General features: G+C 41.8%; 1 protein-coding gene across 1 annotated transcript in view; it reads left to right on the top strand.

The window, feature by feature from the left end:
- Positions 1-4,633: 4,633 nt before the first annotated feature.
- Positions 4,634-25,533, top strand: part of LOC106563261 (nucleus accumbens-associated protein 2) — a 48,421-nt gene continuing 27,521 nt past the window's right edge. The window contains exon 1 of the mRNA XM_014128687.2: positions 4,634-4,910. The gene's annotated coding sequence lies outside the window, so the exon portion shown is untranslated. The remainder of the gene's footprint in view (positions 4,911-25,533) is intronic.

Below are 25,533 nucleotides of genomic sequence, written 5' to 3' on the forward strand. Positions count from 1 at the left end.
GTATGTGGGAGTGTTTGCAGATTGTGTCTTGTTGATGCCACTAATATCTGCCATGGGCATGGCCTGCTGCTTGAGCTGTGTCATCGAGTCTGTAACAGTGCGAGTTAGTTACAGTGGGTGGCTTTGGGTGAAGTGCTCGTTTAGTCCCTCACGTGGTCCCAGAATCCCTCTCGCAGAGAGAACACTCTGTTCGGCCTCCCTCAGAAAACAATAGCCAATCACAACCAGACACCTCCGTCTCTGCCAACCAAAACAATGGCTGTGGCTGTGTCCCAATGGCCTCCTTTACTCAGCTTCTTCCCTACACTAGGACTGATCTGATAAGTATAGGAAAGGCTGTAATGATAGGATGAAAACCTATTCAGAATGTTTATCAGTGTGGTCATGTGTAAAGCCTGTAGTTTTCACTCACCATGTGCCAATAACTTTCTCATTGTTCATTTTAAGTACTGAAATCCTGATCAATTTCTCCTAAATTCTCCTTCTTTCCTTGTCCCCTTTTCCACAAGCCTAGGTCCTGGCCAGGAAAAGGTCTGGCCCTAGTTATATTCTCAGCCTCTGTTTCAGTACTTAAACAGTAAACCGTGTGCAAGCCAAGTTTCCACCATGCTACTTTCTATTCGGTCTGTTTCAGATCAGTGCTCAATACTAAGGGAAGAAAACCATTTAAAAAATGTGGGACTCGGCCCCAGTCGTTGGATGGAGTTCAGAGATAGATAGAGGATTCATCTTATTATCTGTGCCATTATAGTGTCTGTGATAGCCAGTGAGGCTACAACCCATCGGAATCCCTACCCAGTTGACTACTTTCACCAATTTAAAATGGCGACGTGGCTGAGGACTGGCATTGGGCCGAAATAGGTAAGCAGCACAACCTTGTATTGTTCTATGATCAACTCATCATATGCCTCATACTCTGGGCCACTCATATTTCTTAGCCTAGTTCGTATGTCCTGTTAAAACTGAAAGGAAGGAAGAATTGCGTTTTTGACATACCGTGCTTAAAGGAAGTGTTCATACCCCTTGACTTATTCCACATTTTATTGTGTTACAGCCTGAATTCAAAATGGATTAAAATATTTTTTTATCTCACCCATCTACACACAATAACCCATAATGGCAAAGTGAAAACATGTTTTTAGAAATGTTTGCTAATGTATGGAAAATGAAATATAGAAATATCTCATTTACATAAGTATTCACACCCCTAACTCAATACTTTGTAGAATAATATTTTGCAGTGATTACAGCTATGAGTCTTTCTGGGTAAGTCTCTTAAGAGATTTCCATACCTGGATTGTGCAACATTTGTGCATTATTCTTTTCAAAATTCTTCAAGCTCTGTCAAATTGGTTGTTGAGCATTGCTAGACAACCATTTTCATGTCATGGATTTTCTAGTAGATTTAAGTCAAAACTGTACCTCGGACACTCAGGAACATTCACTGTCTTCTTGGTATACAACTGCAGTGTAGATTTGGCCTTGTGTTTTAGGTTATTGTTCTGCTAAAAGGTTCATTAATATCCCAGTGTCTGGTGGAAAGCAGACTGAACTAGATTTTCCTCTAGGATTTTGCCTGTGCTTAGCTCCATTCCGTTTCTTTTGTATGCTGAAAAACTCCTGTCCTTAACTATTACAAGCATACCCATAACATGATGCAGCTACCACTATGCTTGAAAATATGGAGAGTGGTACTCAGTAATGTGATGTATTGGATTTGCCCCAAACATAACACTTTGTATTCAGGACAAAAAGTTAATTGCTTTTCCACATTTTTTGCAGTATTACTTTAGTGCCTTGTTGCAACCAGGATACATGTTTTGGAATATTTGTATTCTTTACAGGGTTCCTTCTTTTCACTCAGTCAATTAGGTTAGTATTGTAGAGTAACTACAATGTTGTTGCTCCATCCTCAGGTATCTCCTATCACAGCCATTAAACTCTATTTTTAAGTCACCATTGGCCTCATGGTGAATTCCCTAAGCAGTTTCCTTCCTCTCCGTTGATACACCATCCAAGTGTAATAACTTCACCATGCTCAAAGGGATATTCAACGTCAGCTTTTTTTATTTGTACCCATTTACCAATAGGTGCCCTTCTTTGTGAGGCATTGGAAAACCTCCCTGGTCTTTGTGGTTGAATCTGTGTTTACAATTCGCTGCTTGACTGAGGGACCTTGCAGGTAATTGTGATAATAATGTTAAACTTTATTATTGTACACAGGCCATGCAAATTATTTTCTCCTAAACTTACACTGAATATACCAAACACTAGGAACACCTTCCTAATATTGTGTTTCAACCACCCCTTTGCCCCAAGAACAGCATCAATTTGTAGGGGCATGGACTCTACAAGGTGTCAAGCATTCCCACAGTTGTGTCAAGTTGGCTGATTGTCCTTTGGGTGGTGGGCCAATCTTGATACACACGGGAAACTGTTGAGCGTGAAAAACCCAGCAGCGTTGCAGTTCTTGACACAAACCAGTGTGCGTGGCACCTACTACCATACCCCGTTCAGATGCACTTTAAATATTTTGTCTTGCCCATTCACTCTCTGAATGGCACACATACAGTACACAATCCATGTCTCAATTGTCTCAAGGCTTAAAAATAATTTAACCTGTCTCCTCCCCTTCATCTACACTGATTGAAGTGGATTTAACACGTGACATCAATAAGGGATCATAGCTTTCACCTGGATTCTCCTGGTGAGTCTGTCATGGAAAGAGCAGGTGTTCTTAATGATTTGTACACTCAGTGTATTTAGGCTTGCCATAACAAAGGGTTTGAATACTTGAGTCAAGACATTTCAGCTTTTCATTTTTAATTAATCATTTGTAAAAATGTTTAAAAAAAAACCTAAAACATAATTCCACTTTGACATTATGGGATATTGTGTGTAGACCAGTAACAAAATTCACAATTTAATCAATTTTTAATTCAGGCTGTAACTCAGCAAAATGTGGAAAAAGTCAATGGGTGTGAATTCTTTCTGAGCCACTGTAGCTGTACACTGAAATAGATAGCCATGTATAGTAGGCTTATGGCAAGTAGGGTTGGGGTTAATTCCAAATCAATTCACTTGAGGAATGTAAAGAATTCACCTTGAATGAAATGAGAGTTGCAGGTTATTTTCACCAACATTTCAAGTCTATTCCCTGAGTTGATGGATGCCAGGTGAGTTGACCCTCCATTGAACCTGGTCGTGACTAGTTACCACAGCCACAAAGTTATAATTATGTCTAAACCCTGCCTATTTCTACAATTTCTCTTCTTAAATTCTGATTTGAAACCTAACCTTAACCCCGCTGATAACCCTTTGTCTAACCTTAAATGAAGCCCAAAAAGCACATTTTTGTTTAAATGAATTTTTACAATATAGCCAATTTTGACTTTGTGGCTGTGGTAACTAGTGACAACCATTGACCCTCATTAACAATATCTCAATCTGTCCGAAGCTGTTCAGAATGCTTATGTGGAAAAGTATGTGTGAAATCGACATGGTATGTTATTGTTTCCTCCGTTGCTGCTTTTATTCAGGGTATTGTACTGTACATTTTCATATTACCAAAGCCGCTTGGGAAGAGCATATTAATAAATGTATATATAAAAAATGTAAAATGTGTCTGCTCCTGGTGTTTTATTTGGGTCATTCTTTACCATGCTAATGTATTCCCTGTTATATAATAAATACTGTGGCAAAGCTTGATATGCTTTAGGTGTTTGCAATGTTTATGGACTGATAATTTATGGTTTCATAGAATTACAGACACATTTTGTGTTGTATTTAGATTTTTCTCATACAATTGTCTAGTATATGGAAATACATTAGGATACATTATAAAATGTATACAGTATTAATGATGGGGACCTTATGGTTATTAACCATTACCAATGACCATACACATGTTTATTGACAGTGGGCATAGTCTACATTGCACCCTCTGTCGAGGTACACACACTGAAATATATGTTTAATGATGTGTGGGAATATTTGGTCAGACATGGTTAAGGTCAGTTGATTTTGGCGTCATGAAAATGCACAGTTGAGATTTAAGGGCATGGTCTACAAACAGTAAATATAATATCAGATTTTATGGAAATAGAGTAATGGATAGACATATCAGTGAATGTAAATACATTTTGTTGTCTGACAGTGGGTGGTATATGGATTCACTACAGTAAAACAGATACAGCAGTTAGGGGACAGTTGACATGAGGTCATAATATGTAGCACGCGGTTGGTCCCCAAAATTATGAGCTGCAGACATGCGCAGCTGCAACTGATAGGCCACGTGAGGTAACCATGCATGTAAGTGCACTCCAGTGCGCACGCTCCATATGTTGCGTGCTTGAGTTTCAGCTAGATTTCGGTACTGTTAAACAATTAACTTTGTCGTGAATTCTGTCATTACTATCGAGTGCATGTAAAGGTGTCATAATTTAGAGGTGGATAACGTAGAGCGCTCAATGTGTTTTGTATTTACAGTAAAGTACATAACATCTGAAAGACTACAGTAGCATCACTAAACGCCGCGTCTGTGTCTTTAATGAAATTGTATCGACTGTAGAATGATGTCAGTCTGCGGCTATGCGCACAGTTCATATAGCGTCCATGTGAGCGTCATTCACTTCCTGCACAGGGATACATTGGGGAGAGAGAGCGAGAGAGAGAGAGAGAGAGAGAGAGAGCGAGCGTGAGTGCGAGAGAGAGAGAGAGAGAGCAGTGAGAGAGAGAGAGAGAGAGAGAGAGCGCTGGGGGCGAGCAGGCAAGATAGGAGAGCGAGCAAGCGAACGAGGTGAACTCGGGGCCTGCCTATGCTACAGACGGAACCTGGAAACTTTACATCGCAAGAAATAAAGCTGTGCCCGCTACTGACAGCACCCTTTTATGGAGGAGCGACATATCGGGTAAACATTTGTCTTAATCGTGGTTCGATATGTAGGCTATAGTGTTTGTTTGTATAACGCATATGGTTTTGCCATGTTTTATTTCCTCGTATGTAGGCTAGATTTAATCTGCCCATCTTTCATATCCATCGCGTGATATAGTAATTCACGAATGACATAGCGATATTAACATAAACTACAACAACGATTTAACTTTTTATAGTATTGTACAATAGCCTAATAATTTCGTAGATTTTGTGATTTTGTTAGAACCATGACATTGATTTAATGCAACTGGATTCCTGAAAAATATAACCCGCCAGTATTTTAGACTAAAGGAATTTGCGCAGATGTTTAGAAATGCTACTTTAACAATGAACTTTATGAAATGTAGGCCTAACATTTTGGGACCACTTTTTATCAGTCAACGAAATACAGTGTTTCTAACGGGATATGTGGAGAATATATCGGTCATTGCGTCGCTGTCAAGTCCAAAACAAAAACGCCCCCCACTCCTTTGTAGGCTATAGGCATAGCCGACCTAACCACACCCCCAGACATACAGTATGTTATATACAATGTAGCCTATTCATAGCTGTTGATCTTAAAGTTATGGGATCCACATGAGAGAGGTTATACTGTGAACTTAGGTCAACTCGACTCACCGCCATCAGACCAGGATATTTTGTGGCATAATGTAGGCTTCAACCTTATATATCATAGTATTTTTATGTCCTTGGTGCTACCATAATTTGTGAATCATGGTGTACAGAAAATCAATCTAAGCCTGAAGCCTCAGGAGTAGACTATAAAGTAGACTATGCAGCATGGAGAATTGCTTATAAACTTGGTATAATTTAACTATGATGTCCTCTTGTAATTCTGTCTAATACTTAAATGGGTCTGTAGTTGTTTAAATATACCCTACATGCCTTAGCCTATGGAATATACATTATTTTGTTTGTGAATAGGTAATAGGCCATTATTGATTCAATGGAATCTCAATAGGCTACATCCTTGCTGTTTGTTGGCAAAAAATGACAGAATTATCAAAATCGTCAAAGAAAGTCAGTATCTTCTTGCAGAATCCCAGGTTTACAACCATTCACTCTGACAGTGACACACTGGATCAGTGCTTCTCCATGACCTGGGGTCTGACTGGCATGTCACTCACTTTCTGCTTCGCTTGAAGCCCCTGAAATGTGACCAATGCCTACTGTACTGTTTGCGCCTTGCATGTGACTTGTGGCAATTTATTCATTTCCTGCTCTCTCGCTCTCTCTCTCTCTCTCTCTCTCTCTCTCTCTCTCACACACACACACACTTTCTCTAACTTTCTCTCTTTCCCACACACACACTTTATGTTGTTTAGTTATTTTTTGGAGATTATTTACAGCTGTTAGACCAGTACATTGCAAGATGTTCCCTCTATTTTCATCTATATGAGGTGGTATGGTGTCGGGTTGGAGGTTGGCCTCATTTGCCTCGGTGTCTGTGTGTGTGTGTGTGTGTGTGTGTGTGTGTGTGTGTGTGTGTGTGTGTGTGTGTGTGTGTGTGTGTGTGTGTGTGTGTGTGTGTGTGTGTGTGTGTGTGTGTGTGTGTGTGTGTGTGTAGCTTTAACTAACATGGCTGGCATCCAACACTCCAAGTCTACAGGTTTGCCTTTCACACACAGCTCTCAACACTGTGAAATCCATCTGAACTGTCATACCAAACAAGAGAAAGATATACAGACAGAGTGACTCCCATCTCTCTGCTTATTGATTCAAATGAAATCTATAGGCACATTGTGTGTGTAGGCGTGTACTTGGCTGCCTGCCTTCCTATATACACTACATGACCAAAAGTATGTGGATTCTTGCTCGTCGAACGTCTCATTCCAAAATCATGGGCGTTAATATGGAGTTGGTCCCACCTTTGCTGCTATAACAGCCTCCAATTTTCTGGGAAGGCTTTCCACTAGATGTTGGAACATTGCTATGAAGACTTGCTTACATTCAGCCACAAGCATTAGTGTGGTCAGGCACTGACGTTGGGTGATTAGGCCTGGCTCGCAGTCGGCGTTCCAATTCATCCCAAAGGTGTTAGAAGGGGTTGAGGTCAGGGCTCTGTGCAGGCCAGTCAAGTTCTTCCACACTGACCTCGACAAACCATTTCTGTATGGATGGTGCATGGGGGCGTTGTCATGCTGAAATAGGAAAGGGACTTCCCCAAACTGTTGCCACAAAGTTGGAAGTACAGAATCGTCTGAATGTCATTTTATGCTGTAGTATAAAGATTTCCTTTCACTGGAACTAAGGGGCCTAGCCCGAACCATGAAAACAGCCCCAGACCATTATTCCTCCTCCACCAAACTTTACAGTTGGCACTGTGCATTGGGGTTGGTTAGCGTTCTCCTGGCAGCCGCCAAACCCAGATTCGTCTGTCAGACTGCCAGATGGTAACGCGTGATTCATCACTCCAGAGAAAGCGTTTCCATTGCTCCAGAGTCCAATGGCAGCAAGCTTTACACCACTCCAGCCGACGCTTGGCATTGCTCATTGTGATCTTAGGCTTGTGTGCGGCTGCTCGGCCATGGAAACCCATTTCATGAAGCTCCAGACAAACAGTGCTTTTGCTGACATTGATTCCAGAGGCAGTTTGGAACTTGGTAGTGTGTGTTGCAACCAAAGACAGACGATTTTTACAGGCTATGTGCTTCAGCACTCAGCGGTCCCATTCTGTGAGCTTGTGTGGCCTACCACTTTGCGGCTGAGCCGTTGTTGCTCCTAGACATTTCCACTTCACAATAACAGCACTTACAGTTGATCGGGGCAGCTCTAGCAGGGCGTAAATTTGACGAACTGACTTGTTGGAAAGGTGGCATCCTATGACGGTGCCACGTTGAAAGTCACTAAGCTTTTCAGGAAGGCCATTTTACTGCCAATGTTTGTATATGGAGATTGCATGGCTCTGTGCTTGATTTTATACACCTGTCAGCAGTGGGTGTAGCTGAAATAGCCGAATCCCCTAAGTTGAAGGGGTGTCCACATACTTTTGTATATATAGTGTGCTTCACACAATGACACCTTTTTTTCTTAGTGGTTGCTTTATTGATGGGAAGTCAGTGAGGGCATCGAGGTGTACTGCCAAGTTCTTATCTTCAATGTTTAACACAACATACAGTACATGGAAGGAGTGTGCTCTTTGTTAACTTTTTATTTCTCAACCAAGGCCTTCACCGCCACACGTCTTTGAGTTGGACGGCTGCCAAGCGCTGTGATGGCGCTCAACAGCTGTATTTGTGTGTACCGTGTCCTCAGATGCCCTTCCTCCATAGGCCCCGCACTACAAAACATTCCACAGGGGGGCCAAGGGGGGAAGTGAGAAGAGAGAGACACACACACACACACATTTTGATAGACACGTACATGGGAAGAGAGAGAGGTTGTAGGGTTCATTCAACTGCATCATCAGATGCTTGACCGAACAGTATGGACTCATTATCATAAGGGGCGATCAACAGTAAAGGAAATGTTTAGGTTTATTGTTACCTTCCTTAATGTTTATTCTCCAGCATTGTAGGACCCATCCACTATGTTGCTCGACCAGTAGAACTATTTTCTCATATTTTTCTACTACCATAACTTGAGTCTGGTTTTTGTAATATGAATATTCAACCTTATAGTAATGTCTAGAGAATTTGTTTTATTTAACTTCCAGTATGTGGGAGTAAATGTTATTTATTTGACAACCAATATTTGAGATGAGATTTTCTCATTCTTTGTTTACAGTGCTCACTGAAAAATGCCTAGTGTTGATTTCTGTCTCTTTGGCTCCTTGTTTTAGCTAGTGCACTTGGTGAGAGGGAGGGAGTAACCATACTACAAAGGCTCTGTATAAAAAAGCCCCAAATGGCATTCATCTGGCCTCTGTCTGTGAGGCCCTCTAGAGATGATGATGGAACAATGGGATGACAATGTGCATGGTACGTGATACAGAGCAGGCATACATTATTTTCTCATACGTCATCGTTATGTACAGTATGTACAGTTGCTCTGGGCCAGCGGTGTTGTCGCAGATCCCATCACAAGGTCAACTGAGTCCACTACACAGCTCCTGTCATTTAGATGTGGAGTGGGTTCCGTCATACAGTATTGCATTGCCTTATTGTTTTTGACGTGTGTGTGTGTGTTTAGTTATGGGTATGGTTTCAAACCTTTTTTTCTCTTTTAGTTTTTCCTTCTTTTTTACATATAATAGTGTTTAAAGTTTCTTGTGTGAAATGGACTGAAAATAGTTTGATTGATTTGTATCTGTATGGCGAGACAGATCTGTATATACATTTGTTTCTATCTTTCAAGCATTCTAAGCATATGCAATCAACAAACAATAAACAGGCCTACCTATGGAGCCTAACTAGTGATGTCGACGTATGTTGACTCTATTTGAACTACTGTTGACATTTTGGGTGGCAGATTAAATCAAACTGTAGGTAGTGTAGCATGGCGTTGGTTCTTGGTTGGTCAACTGTGGATTGTTCGTCATATATTATTTTCCTCTTTGGCGTTGTTCTCAAAACACCCTAGCTGTGTAAATCCTTCTACCAGAGGGGTTTAAAAGAAAAGCAGAGGAGAGAAAAGTGTGTTTTGTTAACTGTTAACCCACTGTACATTCTTAATGAAGACACACACAACAATACAAACACACTGAGAGAGAGAGAGAGAGAGAGAGAAAGAGAGATGTAACTGATTTGGGTGCTTTGGCTCATTCTGTGATTTTCAGGAAGTCTTCCAAGAACTGAGACAATGGACAGTAAACATGCTCTCCAGAACAATTTAACATAAGAGCTCATGTGCTCCTTGTTACTTAGGACTTACTGCCTCAAGAACATTGGAGATAACAGAGAAAAGTCATAATGCTTCATATGCTTTTTCAGTGTACGTTGTGGAGAGGATTGACAAAGAGCTCTTGCATAACTAAAGGCCCTTTACTCTCCCCTTCCTTGCTTCCCTCCCTCCCTCCCTCCCTTCCTTTCTCTCTCGCTCTCTCTCTCTCTCTCTCTCTCTGGCTCTTGTGCACTCTCTCTTTCTCTCTGTATGAGATTTCTGGTAAGTGACATGGTTGGCCTTTGGCATAACGCCTGGCAAGATCACATGGCATGGATGTCACGGCAGTTTTGTGTGTGTGTGTGTGTGTGTGTGTGTGTGTGTGTGTGTGTGTGTGTGTGTGTGTGTGTGTGTGTGTGTGTGTGTGTGTGTGTGTGTGTGTGTGTGTGTGTGTGTGTGTGTGTGTGTGTGTGTGTGTGTGTGTCCGTGTTTGAGAGGAGGAGAGAGAGATTTTGTGTGCATTTTACTATTCCAAGTGCTTCCCTATGAATGAGAGCACATAGCCATTGCAGCAAATTAAGAGAAGTACTAAGGGGTGGGATGATTATGGAATTCTGATGACATTTTGATAGCCTTATACATGCAGTTTCCCCTGTTCCCACTGTATACAAAAATTCAAGAGTAGATTTGTCTTGGCTTGGCTGAAAATAAGTCAATAGAATCTATTGCAACCTCTTGAAGGGTTGCTTGTAAATCACTTAAAATCACTAAAAACCATCAGTAAATAGTTTGTAGACCATTAATAGATGTTGTGTAAATCATTAAATAATTTGTTAATGTATCATTAGCATTTGTGAATACATACAAAACACTAAATGTTAATAATTTATTATGGGGACTTGTAATCATATAGTACATGAATTTACATTGATTTTTGAAAAAAGATAGGAATGTGTTTAAGAAGTATAGCAGACCTTCAAAAGGAAGTGTTCTCTACAGTATCTATAAGATTATGCTATACAGAAGCTCTCGGTCAGTGGTATTACTAATGTGTATCCGTCCATAGACCTTGAGGTAAAATGTAAATTAATTTGCTAAGGGGAAAACAATACCATTGGAGTTATCTCTCCAGTGAACACTAAATGGGTCTTGAGAGTGTGTGGGCTCAAAACAGCATTTTCATTTCCCTTATCTTTTTGAGGGTCCGGCTTTCTCTGATTACAGGCTTTATCTGATTACGTATTTAGCTCAATTACAGGCTAATATATCTCAATTACCTACAGTACATGTTATTCCCTCAGTCCCCGAGGCTTTTAAGTGACTTGACAATTTGGAATACTTACAGATGTAGGATCTTAATTTGAGCCAGTTGGCTACAGCAGGAAAACAATCTTGCAGCAACAGGACATGTGAATTATTATGTGGACTATAATTAATGGACATTTTTTGTAGGTGTTGATAAACGTTTCTTTAGGGCAAAGAAATTACAAACTTGTTTAAACCTCCAATACACTTCAACTTTGTATTACCTGATGCAATTAAGATCCTACATCTGTATATATACACACCACACATAGGTGCATGCACACACAGGCACACTCAACTTGACAGTCAAATATATAAAAAAGTAGTGTGGCTCGAGTTCAGTGTAACTTCTGCACAGTATATTACTATGTTTTCACTTTAAACAAACTACAACTTATAAATGCTTTATATACTATACATAACATCTTTATTTTACCTGGTCAGTTTACTGAGAGAATGTCATATTAGTTTAGCATAAAACACATTAGGCCTCACATGACGGTTATACCTGCCCTGCTCCAGGCCAGAACACGAGGTATCCACCAAGTATGGCGGTTGCATATGCAGATGAAAACTGTTTATAGGGCAACTAATGTCAGGTGTAATCTATATCGCCATCACAGAGTACACTACCACTACTATGCTGATGGAACCCAGCTCCACCTCTCCACCAAACCCAACACTCCCCTTCCTCTTCAGCTGCCACCAAGACATCCAGAGCTGGATGAGCATGAACCTCCTCAAACTCAACAGCAACAAGCGGAGGTCATGCTCATCGCTTCCAAATCCACTCTCTTCAAATGGCACAAACTCAGCATCACCATAGACGGTTTCCAGGTCCCTTTGTCAACAAAGTCAAACGCCTCAGTGTCACCCATGACTGTAACCTGTCATTTGAACCCCACATAAAAACCATCACCTGGACAGGATTCTTCCACATCCGCAATATCTCCAGGCTCCGCCCCTCACTGTCACACTCTAGCACTGAAACCCTCATCCATGTTTTTGTCCCCTCCCGACTGGATTACTGCAACACTCCTCACTGGTATCCCCACCAAACTCACCAACAAACTTCAACTGGTCCAGAACGCTGCTGCACGAATCCTCACCTGCACCAGATCAATTGAACACATCACACAAATCCTCATCAAACTACATTGGATCCCTGTCCAATTCTGTATTAACTTTAAGACACTCCTCACCTACATATCCCTCCAACAACCTGGCACCCACCTGGCACCTACCAACCTCTCTGAACTTCCACTCTATGCCCCCTCCCGCTCTCTTTGCTCCACCTTTGCTGGTCTACTTGTCACCCCTCCATTACGCTTCTCCACCCTGGGTGCCAGGCCTTCAGCTGCTCGACACCCAGGCTCTGGAATAGGCTTGCGCTGAATACCATATATACAGCTGAGGTCGGAAGTTTACATACATTTAGGTTGTAGTCATTAAAACTTGTTTTTCAACCACTCCACAAATTTCTTGTTAACAATCTATAGTTTTGGCAAGTCGGTTAGGACATCTACTTTGTGCATGACACAAGTCATTTTTCCAACAATTGTTTACAGACAGATTATTTCACTTATAATTCACTGTATCACAATTCCACTGGGTCAAAAGTTTACATACACTAAGTTGACTGTGCCTTTAAACAGCTTGGAAAATTCCAGAAAAGGATGCCATGGCTTTAGAAGCTTCTGATAGTGTAATTGACATCATTTGAGTCAATTGGAGGTGTACCTGTGGATTTATTTCAAGGCCTACCTTCAAACTCAGTGCCTCTGCTTGACATCATGGGAAAATCAAAAGAAATCAGCCAAGACCTCAGAAAAACAATTGTAGACCTCCACAAGTCTGGTTCATCCTTGGGAGCAATTTCCAAACGCCTGAAGGTACCACGTTCATCTGTACAAACAATCGTACGCAAGTATAAACACCATGGGACCCCGCAGCCGTCATACTGCTCAGGAAGGAGACGCGTTCTGTCCCCTAGATATACGTACTTTGGTGCGAAACGTACTTTGGTATCTCTTTGGTGCGAAAAGTGCAAATCAATCCCAGAACAACAGCAAAGGACCGTGTGAAGATGCTGGAGGAAACAGGCACAAAAGTATCTATATCCACAGTAAAACAAGTCCTATATCGACATAACCTGAAAGGCTGCTCAGCAAGGAAGACACTGCTCCAAAACCGCCATAAAAAAGACAGACTACGGTTTGCAACTGCACATGGGGACAAAGATCATACTTTTTGGAGAAATGTCCTCTGGTCTGATGAAACAAAAATAGAACTGTTTGGCCATAATTACCATCGTTATGTTTGGAGGAAAAAGGGGGAGGCTTGCAAGCCGAAGAACACCATCCCAACCGTGAAGCACGGGGTTGGCAGCATCATGTTGTGGGGGTGCCTTGCTGCAGGAGGGACTGATGCACTTCACAAAATAGATGGCATCATGAGGAGGGAAAATTATATGGATATATTGAAGCAACATCTTAAGACATCAGTCAGGAAATTAAAGCTTGGACGCAAATGGGTCTTCCAAATGGATAATGACACCAAGCATACTTCCAAAGTTGTGGCAAATTGGCTTAAGGACAACAAAATCAAGGTATTGGAGTGGCCATCACAAAGCCCTGACCTCAATCCTATAGAACATTTGTGGGCAGAACTGAAAAAGCGTGTGCGAGCAAGGAGGCCTACAAACCTGACTGAGTTACAGCAGCTCTGTTAGGAGGAATGGGCCAAAATTCACCCAACTTATTGTGGGAAGCTTGTGGACCCAAGTTAAACAATTTAAAGGCAATGCTACCAAATACTAATTGAGTGTATGTGAACTTCTGACCCACTGGGAATGTGATGAAAGAAATAAAAGCTGAAATAAATCATTCTCTCTACTATTATTCTGACATTTCACATTCTTAAAGGAAAGTGGTGATCCTAACTGACCTAAGACAGGGAATTTTTACATATATACAGTACCAGTCAAAAGTTTGGACACACCTACACATTCAAGGGGTTTTCTTTATTTTTTACTATTTTCTACATTGTAGAATAATAGTGAATACATCATCACTATTAAATAACATATGGACTCATGTAGTAACCAAAAAAGTGTTAAACAAATCAAAATATATTTTATCGTCTCTCCACAGTTGCAAAACTCATTATCGAGTTCCGAACTGCCTCTGGAAGCAAGAGCTGTTCGTCGGGAGCTTCATGAAATGGGTTTTCTTGGCCGAGCAGCCGCACACAAGCCTAAGATCACTATGCGCAATGACAAGCGTCAGCTGTAGCTCTCTGCCATTAGACTCTGGAGCAGGGAAACATGTTCTCTGGAGTGATTAAGAGCGAGAGATGTGCTCATGAATCATGCTTCACCATCTGGCAGTCCAGCGGATGAATCTGGGAGAATGCTACCTGCCCAAATGCATAGTGTCTGTAAAGTTTGGTGGAGGAGGAATAATGTTTTTCATGGTTCGGTCTAGGCCCCTTAGTTCCAGTGGAGAGAAATCTTAAAGCTACAACATACAATATCATTTTAGACAATTCTGTGCTTACTACTTTGTGGCAACAGTTTGGGGAAGGCCCTTTCCTGTTTCAGTTTGATAATGCCCCCATGCACAAAGTGAGGTCCATAAAGAAATGGTTTGTCAAGATCCGTCTGGAAGAACTTGCCTGGCCTGCACAGAGCCCTGACCTCAATCCCATCGAACACCTTTGGGATGAATTGGAACGCCGGCTGCGAGCCAGACGTAATCGAACCAAACATCAGTGCCAGACCTCAATAATGCTCTTGTGGCTGAATGAAAGCAAGTCCCTGCAGCCATTTTCCAAGATCTAGTGAAAAGCCTTCCCAGAAGAGTGGAGGCTGTTATAGCAGCAAAAGGGGGACCAACTACATATTAATGCCCATGACTTTGCAATGAGATGTTCGACAAGTAGGACTCCGAATGCTTTTAGTCATGTAGTGTATATGTGACCAACTGCTTCGATTCGATCTTATGTAGCAAAATTTGAAATTGTGTTTTTTTACATATGAAAAAAGTAGAGCTTTTATCCAATGTAAGGATATACGATTTTCAGAGCTAGAAAATGGTATATCATACACTGCAGTCGAGGAACAATGGGAAAGTAATTCTGCTTTGAAAGTTGATAAACTTGTAACCCCACTTTTGAGAAAATGGCCCTTGGATGTAATGGTACACCTACTGGAGAGCGCTTCTTTGCCTACACACATTCAGCATTGTTCACACCCTCTTAAGCCTTAGTCCCACCCATCTCTTTAAGGATTCACATGTGAGGCCATGTGCTAAACAAAGTGAGTAGTTTAGTAAACAACTTAAGATTTAAAGATTATAAGTAGTAACCTACAATAAGGAAAAACTCCAGGGAGAATTACACTTTATCTAGTGCTTGGCCTATATCCTAATCTGACTTTGGTGCAGGTCATGCTGTTCTTCACATTACCTTCTCTGGTAAACACACACTATATCAAATAAAATCTATGTTTATTTGTCACATGCACAGGAAACAGAAGGTGTAAACGGTACAGTGAAATGGTTACTTGCATAGTAGCAATATCAAAAACAGAAGTTTTCCAGATAAAAATATTTTATAAATATTTTATCATTATTATATGACGCCTACCCGACACACTTGTCTAAATTGATGGGTCATGTGAAGGAAATGCTATAACCACCACCAGCCACATATAGCTAAGTGGATGGGTCACTATTGTCTAGACATGTACACATGTTCATGAAATACAATAGATGGCCTTACTCACCCCCAGACACACCTGGCTAACATGATGGGTCATGTAATCATCTGGCGAAGTGGAGTCTTTGTTTAGACATGTAGCTAGCTAGCTAAATAATGAACCGGCATAATCCCAACTCATACTACTACCAATACAAACATTGTCTTAGCTGTAGTAAAAATCTCAGGTAGCTAAAGAGCTAACCAACTAGCTAACATTAGGCTTTAACTAGCAATGCAAATGGATTTCTGATTAGAATAATATTACCACACAGATCATACACGTAACATTAGCTAGCGAGCCAGGAAGCTAACGTTCGCTAGCTAGCAAACAATACGCTTTAACTTGCAATGAAAATGACTTTCTGACAAAATTTGAAACTTAAAATATCTGAAAATGTAGCTAGACTTACCTGTATATATGGATGAACGCTTCACGGCAGAATAGGACTATTTAACTCATTATGTGTGTTGTTAGCTACATCTTGTTAGGCAAGCATTGTGTCAAGTCACTCCGGTTTACGCTGACCATGGCGTGTGCAGAAAGTAGCCCATCACTTTTCTCAACTGATCTGTTGATAGCACCTGCTAAATTCAGAGCCTCAATGTTGTTGAGAAAAGTAGCAAAAAGTTTGTTGTTCTCAATGGCTTAAGTTATATCTTTCAAAAATGGTGTGGTAGAAAGGACTATTAACACATACTGAGCAGCTCACGTTATAGACAGAAGCATCCTACATGGCAGACCAATCTGCAACACGGCAGACCAATACAAATATCCCGGCATGTCCAGTCTCTCCATTATCTCAGCCAACTATGGCTAGCGGGAAGGTTACTGACTTTTTCAATTGCTAAACCAACCATGGTTGAGAAACAGACACCTCACAAGTCCTCAACTGGCAGCTTCATTAAATAGTACCCACAAAACACCAGTCTCAATGTCAACAGTGAAGAGGCGACTCCGGGATGCTGGCCTTCTAGGCAGAGTTCCTCTGTCCAGTGGCTGTGTTCTTTTGCCCATCTTAATCTTTTCTTTTTATTGGCCAGTCTGAGATATGGCTTTTTCTTTGCAACTCTGCCTAGAAGGCCAGCATTCCGGAGTTGCCTTTTCACTGTTGACATTGAGACTGGTGTTTTGCGGATACTATTTCATGAAGCTGCCAGTTGAGGACTTGTGAGGCGTCTGTTTCTCAAACTAGACAGTCTAATGTACTTGTCCTCTTGCTCAGTTATGCACCAGGGCCTCCCACTCCTCTTTCTATTCTGATTAGAGCCAGTTTGCGCTGTTCTGTGAAGGGAGTAGTACACAGCATTGCACGAGATCTTCAGTTTCTTGGCAATTTCTCGCATTGAATAGCCTTCATTTCTCAGAACAAGAATAGATAGACGAGTTTCAAAATAAAGTTATTTGTTTCTAGCCATTTTGAGCCTGTAATCGAACCCACAAATGCTGCAGATACTCAAGTAGTCAGTTTAATTGCTTCTTTAATCAAAACAACAGTTTTCAGCTGTGCTAACATAATTGCAAAAGGGTTTTCTAATGATCAATTACCCTTTTAAAATGATAAACTTGGATTAGCTAACACAAAGTGCCATTGGAACACAGGAGTGATGGTTGCTGATAATGGGCCTCTGTACACCTATGTAGATATTCCACAAAAAAATCTGCCATTTCCAGCATCAATAGTCATTTACAACATTAACAATGTCTACACTGTATTTCTGATCAATTTGATGTTATTTTAATGGACAAAAAATGTGCTCTTCTTTCAAAAACAAGGACATTTCTAAGTGACCCCAAACTTTTGAACGGTAGTGTATGTCTTGGTAATCTGTCTTGCATGCATCGCTAATTCACCCAAAGTAGCCAAAAGTCTGCCTCTTCCTCTCTGGTTTTATTTAAATTACACAACTTTCCCCAGGCCTTTATAGCCTATCGTCTAGTAAGGCTATAACACAGAAAAAATATTTTGTGATAACTTTACTGCGATTTACATTTTGTGGGGTAAAAAACTAAAACACATACAGTGCCTTCAGAAAGTATTCTCACACCTTGACTTTTTACACATTTTATTGTGTTACAGCCTGAATTCAAAATGTATTTAATTTAGTTTTTATCACTGGCCTACACACAATGCCCCATAATATCAAAGTGGAATTATGTTTTTTGAAATGATTACAAATTAATAAAAAATGAAAAGCTGAAATGTCAAAAAGTATTCAACCCCTTTGTTATGGCAAGCCTAAATAAGTTCAGGAGTAAAACAGACATTGAATATTCCTTTGAGCATGTTAAAGTTATTAATTACATTTTGGATGGTGTATCAATACACCCAGTCACTACAAAGATACAGGAGTCCTTCCTAAATCAGTTGCCAGAGAAATTGTTGCAACCCCTATTACTAGCCTATTCAACCTCTCTTTCATATCGTCTGAGATCCCCAAAGATTGGAAAGCTGCCGCGGTCATCCCCCTCTTCAAAGGGGGAAACACTCTACTGTTATAGAACTATATCCATCCTGCCCTGCCTTTATAAAAATCTTCGAAAGCCAAGTTAATAAACAGATCAACGACCATTTCGAATCCCACCGTACCTTCTCCACTATGCAATCTGGTTTCAGAGCTGGTCATGGGTGCACCTCAGCCACGCTCAAGGTCCTAAACGACATCATAACCGCCATCGATAAAAGATAGTACTGTGCAGCCATCTTCATCGACCTGACCAAGGCTTTCGACTCTGTCAATCACCGCATTCTTATCGGCAGACTCAATAACCTTGGCTTCTCAAATGACTGCCTCACCTGGTTCACCAACTACTTCTCAGATAGAGTTCAGTGTGTCAAATCGGAGGGCGTGTTGTCCGGACCTCTGGCAGTCTCTATGGGGGTGCCACAGGGTTCAATTCTTGGGCCAACTCTCTTCTCTGTATATATCAATGATGTCGCTCTTGCTGCTGGTGATTCTCTGATCCAACTCCATGCAGACGACACCATTCTGTATACATCTGGCCCTTCATTGGACACTGTGCTAACAAACCTCCAAACGAGCTTCAACGCCACACAACACTCCTTCTGTGGCCTCCAACTGCTTTTAAATGCTAGTAAAACTAAGTGCATGCTCTTCAACTGATTGCTGCCCGCACCCTCCCACCCGACTAGCATCACTACTCTGGATGGTTCGGACCTAGAATATGTGGACAACTACAAATACCTTGGTGTCTGGTTAGACTGTAAACTCTCCTTCCAGACTCACAATAAGCATCTCCAATCCAAAATTAAATCTAGAATCGGCTTCCTATTTCGCAACAAAGCATCCTTCATCATGCCGCCAAACATACCCTCGTAAAACTGACTATCCTACCGATCCTTGACTACGGCGATGTCATTTACAAAATAGCCTCCAACACTCTACTTAGCAAACTGGATGCAGTCTATCACAGTGCCATCCGTTTTATCACCAAAGCCCCATATACTACCCACCACTGCGACCTGTATGCTCTCGTTGGCTGGTCCTCACTACATATCCGTCGCCAAACCCACTGGCTCCAGGTCATCTTTGCTAGGTAAAGCTCCACCTTATCTCAACTCACTGGTCACCATAGCAACACTTCCTTTGGCCACCTTTCCTTCCAGTTCTCTGCTGCTAATGACTGGAACGAATTGCAAAAATCTCTGAAGCTGGAGTCTTATATCTCCCTCTCTAACTTTAAGCATCAGCTGTCAGAGCAGCTTACCAATCACTGTACCTGTACACAGCCAATCTGTAAATAGCACACCCAACTACCTCATCCACATATTGTTACTTATCCTCTTGCTCTTTTCCACCCCAGTATCTCTACTTGCACATCATCATCTGCACATCTATCACTCCAGTATTAATGCTACATTGTAATTATTTTTGCCTCCTGGGCCTATTTATTGCCTCCCTCCCTACTCTTCTACATTTGCACACACTGTACATAGATTTTTATATTTTTATTCTCTTTTGTGTTATTGACTGTACGTTTGTTTATCCCATGTGTAACTCTGTGGTGTTGTTTTTGTCGCACTGCTTTGCTTTATCTTGGCCAGGTTGCAGTTGTAAATGAGAACTTGTTCTCAACTGGCCTACCTGGTTAAATAAAGATGAAATAAAATAATTTGTGTCTTGACTGTTAACTGTGTGTAGTCAGTAGGGTAGGAAATGTGGCGTGGTAACACTTTACATTAAGTCAAAGAAGTAGTATAATTATTTCTACAACATTGTACTAACATTGTACTAACATGGATTTAATAAAGTTATCACTGTCACTGTCACAGCAAAAAAAGAAACATCCTCTCACTGTCAACTGCGTTTATTTTCAGCAAACTTGACATGTAAATATTTGTATGAACATAACAAGATTCAACAACTGAGACGTAAACTGAACAAGTTCCACAGACATGTGACTAACAGAAATGGAATAATGGGTCCCTGAACAAAGGGGGGGGGGGGGGGTCAAAATCAAAAGTAACAGTCAGTATCTGGTGTGGCTACCAGCTGTATTAAGTACTGCAGTGCATCTCCTCCTCACGGACTGCATGAGATTTGCCAGTTCTTGCTGTGAGATATTACCCCACTCTTCCAACAAGGCACCTGCAAGTTCCCGGACATTTCTGGAGGGAATGGCCCTAGCCCTCCGATCCAACAGGTCCCAGACGTGCTCACTGGGATTGAGATCCAGGCTCTTCGCTGGCCATGGCAGAACACTGACATTCCTGTCTTGCAGGAAATCACACACAGAACGAGCAGTATGGCTGGTGGCATTGTCATGCTGGAGGGTCATGTCAGGATGAGCCTGCAGGAAGGGTACCACATGAGGGAGGAGGATGTCTTCCCTGTAATGCACATCGTTGAGATTGCCTGCAATGATAACAAGCTCAGTCCGATGATGCTGTGACACACTGCCCCAGACCATGACGGACCCTCCACCTTCAAATCGATCCCGCTCCAGAGTACAGGCCTCAGTGTAACGCTCATTCATTTGTCGATAAACGCGAATCCGACCATCAACCCATGTGAGATAAAACCGCGACTCGTCAGTAAAGAGCACTTTTTGCCAGTCCTGTCTGGTCCAGCAACGGTTGGTTTGTGCCCATAGGCGACGTTGTTGCCGGTGATGTCTGGTAAGGACCTGCCTTTACAACAGGCCTACAAGCCCTCAGTCCAGCCTCTCTCAGCCTATTGCAGACAGTCTGAGCACTGATGGAGGGATTGTGTGTTCCTGGTGTAACTCGGGCAGTTGTTGTTGCCATCCTGTACCTGTCCCGCAGGTGTGATGTTCGGATGTACCGATCCTGTGCAGGTGTTGTTACACATGGTCTGCCACTGCGAGGACGATCAGCTGTCCGTCCTGTCTCCATGTAGCGCTGTCTTAGCCGTTTCACAGTACGGACATTGCAATTTATTTCCCTGGCCACATCTGCAGTCTTCATGCCTCCTTGCAGCATGCCTTTCTTTTGGCGTTTTTCAGAGTCAGTAGAAAGGCCTCTTTAGTGTCCTGTTTTCATAACTGTGACCTTAATTGCCTACCGTCTGTAAGCTGTTAGTGTCTTAACGACTGTTCCACAGGTGCAGGTTCATTAATTGTTTATGGTTCATTGAACAAGCATGGGAAACAGTGTTTAAACCCTTTACAATGAAGCTCTGTGAAGTTATTTGGATTTTTACGAATTATCTTTGAAAGACAGGGTCGTGAAAAAGGGATGTTTCTTTTTTTGCTGAGTTTATATACTGTATTCTATACCATCTACTGCATCCTGCCTATGCCACACGGCCATCGCTCATCCATATATTTATATGTACATATTATTTTTCCATCCCTTTACATTTGTGTGTATAAGGTAGTCATCGTGAATTTGTTAGATTACTTGTTAGATATTACTGCACTGTCGGATCTAGAGGCACAAGCATTTTGCTACACTCGCATTAACATCTGCTAACTATGTGTTTGTGACCAATAACATTTGATTTGATTTGACATACTACATAGTATTTTAGTGATTACAGCGATACACATTTAAAGAGATTTAGAAAGGGCTGCCACAATCAATTCCCTTATTATGAATCCTATCATGCATGGAGACTAATCTCTCATGGACAGACTACGGGTCTCCATGTAATCTCGGTTAACCCAGAACAAAAATGTTGCATAATTTGGTCAGATGCTCGATGTTTACGTAAACATCAAGTATCTGACCAAATTATGAGAGATTTTAGTTCTGGGTTAACCGAGATTACATGGAGACCCATGACTCTCCCTCTTAAGGAAACTCACTGAAGGTCAATCCCATGTAAATATAAGGAAGTCTTTGTCTATGCTGTTTATTACTAGTTCTATAGGAAAAGACACCTCCTTTGAGTGGACTAGTCAGGGGCTTCCAGTAATTATTTAAATTGAACTGTTATTTGAGTTCACGTGTATGTGGAGTGTGAGGGGTGTAAGTGCTATAATACCTAGCCAAGTCTGGTAAACCACTAACGTGAGAATCTGTCTGTGTGTGTGTGTGCGTGCGTGCATTCTTGCCTGCGTGCCTAGCTGTGTGTTTGTGGAAAGCGCCATACCTGTGTGTCTAGCTGTGTCTGTGGAAAGCAAGTGGAAACAATAAAACTACACTGAACCAAAATTTAAACGCAACATCCAACAATTTAAGAGATTTTACTGAGTTACACTTCACATAAGGATATCAGTCAGTTGAAATAAATTCATTAGGCCCTAATCTATAGATTTGACATGACTGATCAGGGGCGCAGCCATGGGTGGGCCTGGCAGGGCATAGGCCCACCCACTGGAGAGCCAGACCCAGCCAATAAGGATGAGTTTTTACCCACAAACGAGCTTTATTTTACAAAGAAATACTACTCAGTTTCATCAGCTGTCTGGGTGGCTGGTCTCAGACGATCACTCAGTTTCATCAGCTGTCTGGGTGGCTGGTCTCAGACGATCACTCAGTTTCATCAGCTGTCTGGGTGGCTGGTCTCAGACGATCACTCAGTTTCATCAGCTGTCTGGGTGGCTGGTCTCAGACGATCACTCAGTTTCATCAGCTGTCTGGGTGGCTGGTCTCAGAAGATCACTCAGTTTCATCAGCTGTCTGGGTGGCTGGTCTCAGACGATCACTCAGTTTCATCAGCTGTCTGGGTGGCTGGTCTCAGACGATCACTCAGGTGAAGAAGCCGGATGTGGATGTCATGGTCTGGCATGGTTACACCTGGTCTACGTTTGTGAGGCCGGTTGGATGTACTGCCAAATTCTCTAAAACGACTTATGGTAGAGAAATTAACATTACATTCTCTGACAACACCTCTGGTGGACATTCCTGCAGTCAGCATGCCAATTGCATGCTCCCTCAGAACTTGAGACATCTGTAGCATTGTGCTGTGACAAAACTGCACATTTTAGAGTGGCCTTTTATAATCCCCCGCGCAAGGTGCAACTGTGTAATGATCATGCTGTTTAATCAGCTTCTTGATATGCCACACCAGTCAGGTGGATGGATTATCTTGGCAAAGAAGAAATGCTCACTAACAAGGATGTAAACAAATTTGTGCAAGTCTGAGAGATATAAGAGAAATACGATTTCTGTGTGTATGAAACATTTCTGGAATCTTTTATTTCTGCTCATGAAACAAGGGACCAACACTTTACATGTTGTGTTTATATTTTTGTTCAGTATATTTTTAGAGGCATGGGTGGACCCACAGCAAAGTACAGCAGAAGTTTGCCAAGTCCTTATCATGGAAAATCTGTAGGTTATATAATAGACCTTGCAGGATATGGAATTCAATATTTCCTGCAGGTTTACAGTAGTTTAACTGCAACCAATTCTCTGTGCTCCAGTTCAGAAGTATACTGAGGGTGTTGTGTACGTTTCGGTGTGCCGACAGTGACCGGTGATGCTGAATGATGTGTCCTCCTTTCACTTTGCGCATCAGCAGCCATGTTGCCCCACTCTGTCAGACGTGCATCACATGATATACAGTAATTCACTCAGCTGAGAATGGAGGTTATGTTTGTGCTCTGCTGACCTGACTAGCATGTTTTCTGTCTTTCACTCTCTCTCTCTTTGTCTTTTTTGTCTTCCCTCTCACTCAGTCACTCTCCTACAACAGTTTGTCTTTCTCATTCATCACTATGTGCCTCTTCCCTCTCTTTTTCTCTCTTTTTCTCTCCTTTTCTCTCTCTCTCTCACTCACTCACTTTCCCTTCATATACCATGTATCTCTGTGTTTTTCTAATCTCATTTCTCTCTCTCCCTTTCTCTCTCCCCCTCTCTTCTGCTGACTCATATAGAATCAGGGCGTTCCGTCCTTAAAAACAGGTGACTCAATGGCACAGGAACACAGCAGAGTTTTTTTGTAGATTGAGTTATAGAGTCCTCTTACCCTGCAGAGGATGCTGTACCCAATTCTGTCCTCCACACACACACACACACACACACACACACACACACACACACACACACACACACACACACACACACACACACACACACACACACACACACACACACACACACACACACACACACACACGCACACACACGCCTACACTCGTTTCTCTCTGTGTCATACTGTACACAAACAAGAACATACTCAGGCACACGCCTACACTCTCTCTCGCTCTCTCTTTCAAACTCACACCAACTTACTCTCATACACATGCATACATGCTACACTTTCTCGCCACCTCTCGTTCTCACACACACACACACACACACACACACACACACACACACACACACACACACACACACACACACACACACACACACACACACACACACACACACACACACACACACACACACACACACACACACACACCATATGCCCCTCCCACCCACCCACACACACACCTCCCATTACCTCAGACCGAGTGGAAACTACATCCCTGTATGAGACAGTAACATTCTGCAGGCCCGAGTCTGTAGTGTTGACCCCCCTGTCCTTAAAGGCCCAGTGCAGTCAAAATGATTTTCCTTGTGTTTTGTATCATATTGTACAACAGCTGATGAAACAAACACTGTCAAAGTGTGAAAACATTTCATCAGTGTTATTTCCTGATAGTTGCTTGTTGAAAATACAGTCACAGGACCTTCTAATCAGCAGGTTTGCTGATTAGAACAGCAAACGTTTGTGTCCCTGGCTAGATTGATATAAGAGGATATTGATGCTAGTGTCGTGGAAATTCTCCACAGGGACACTCGAAGTCAATCTTAAATGAATCATTGTTTATTATCAGCAAGCTGGAGAGGTCCCAGTCAAACTTAGATGCATAAAGTACCTGGTCTGAAGTGAGCTCCGTCGGAGCAGGCCTGTTAGTTCTCTTATATACTGGTTACAGACACGTTACATGGGCATGGTTCATAGGGTTAGTTCCTGCATGTGTCTGGCACCGTCTCCTATATTAACTTATAGAACATATTCTGGCTGTTCTGCCAGATGGTCCTAAGGAGGGGGTCATGTCGCCCCCTCTCATATCTTTACCAAGCACAGGCAGGAACCAAGGATTATTTATGACACAAAAGACAAGATTAACATTTTCAAGGCTGTCTCTTCACACAATAACATTTTCCATCACACTAGATTATATTGTTCCTGCAGTTTTACAATCACGAAGAATACATAAGCCTGCTTTGATGATGTATTAATATAGATCTTATAAAGATCATATTGCTAAAGGAATCTTTTGAAAGTCTCTCCATGAATGCCCTATATATTTGACCATGGAATAATGTACATACACTACATCACCA

The sequence above is a fragment of the Salmo salar genome, chromosome ssa11 (genome assembly GCF_905237065.1).
Source record: "Salmo salar chromosome ssa11, Ssal_v3.1, whole genome shotgun sequence".
Lineage (NCBI taxonomy): Eukaryota > Metazoa > Chordata > Actinopteri > Salmoniformes > Salmonidae > Salmo > Salmo salar.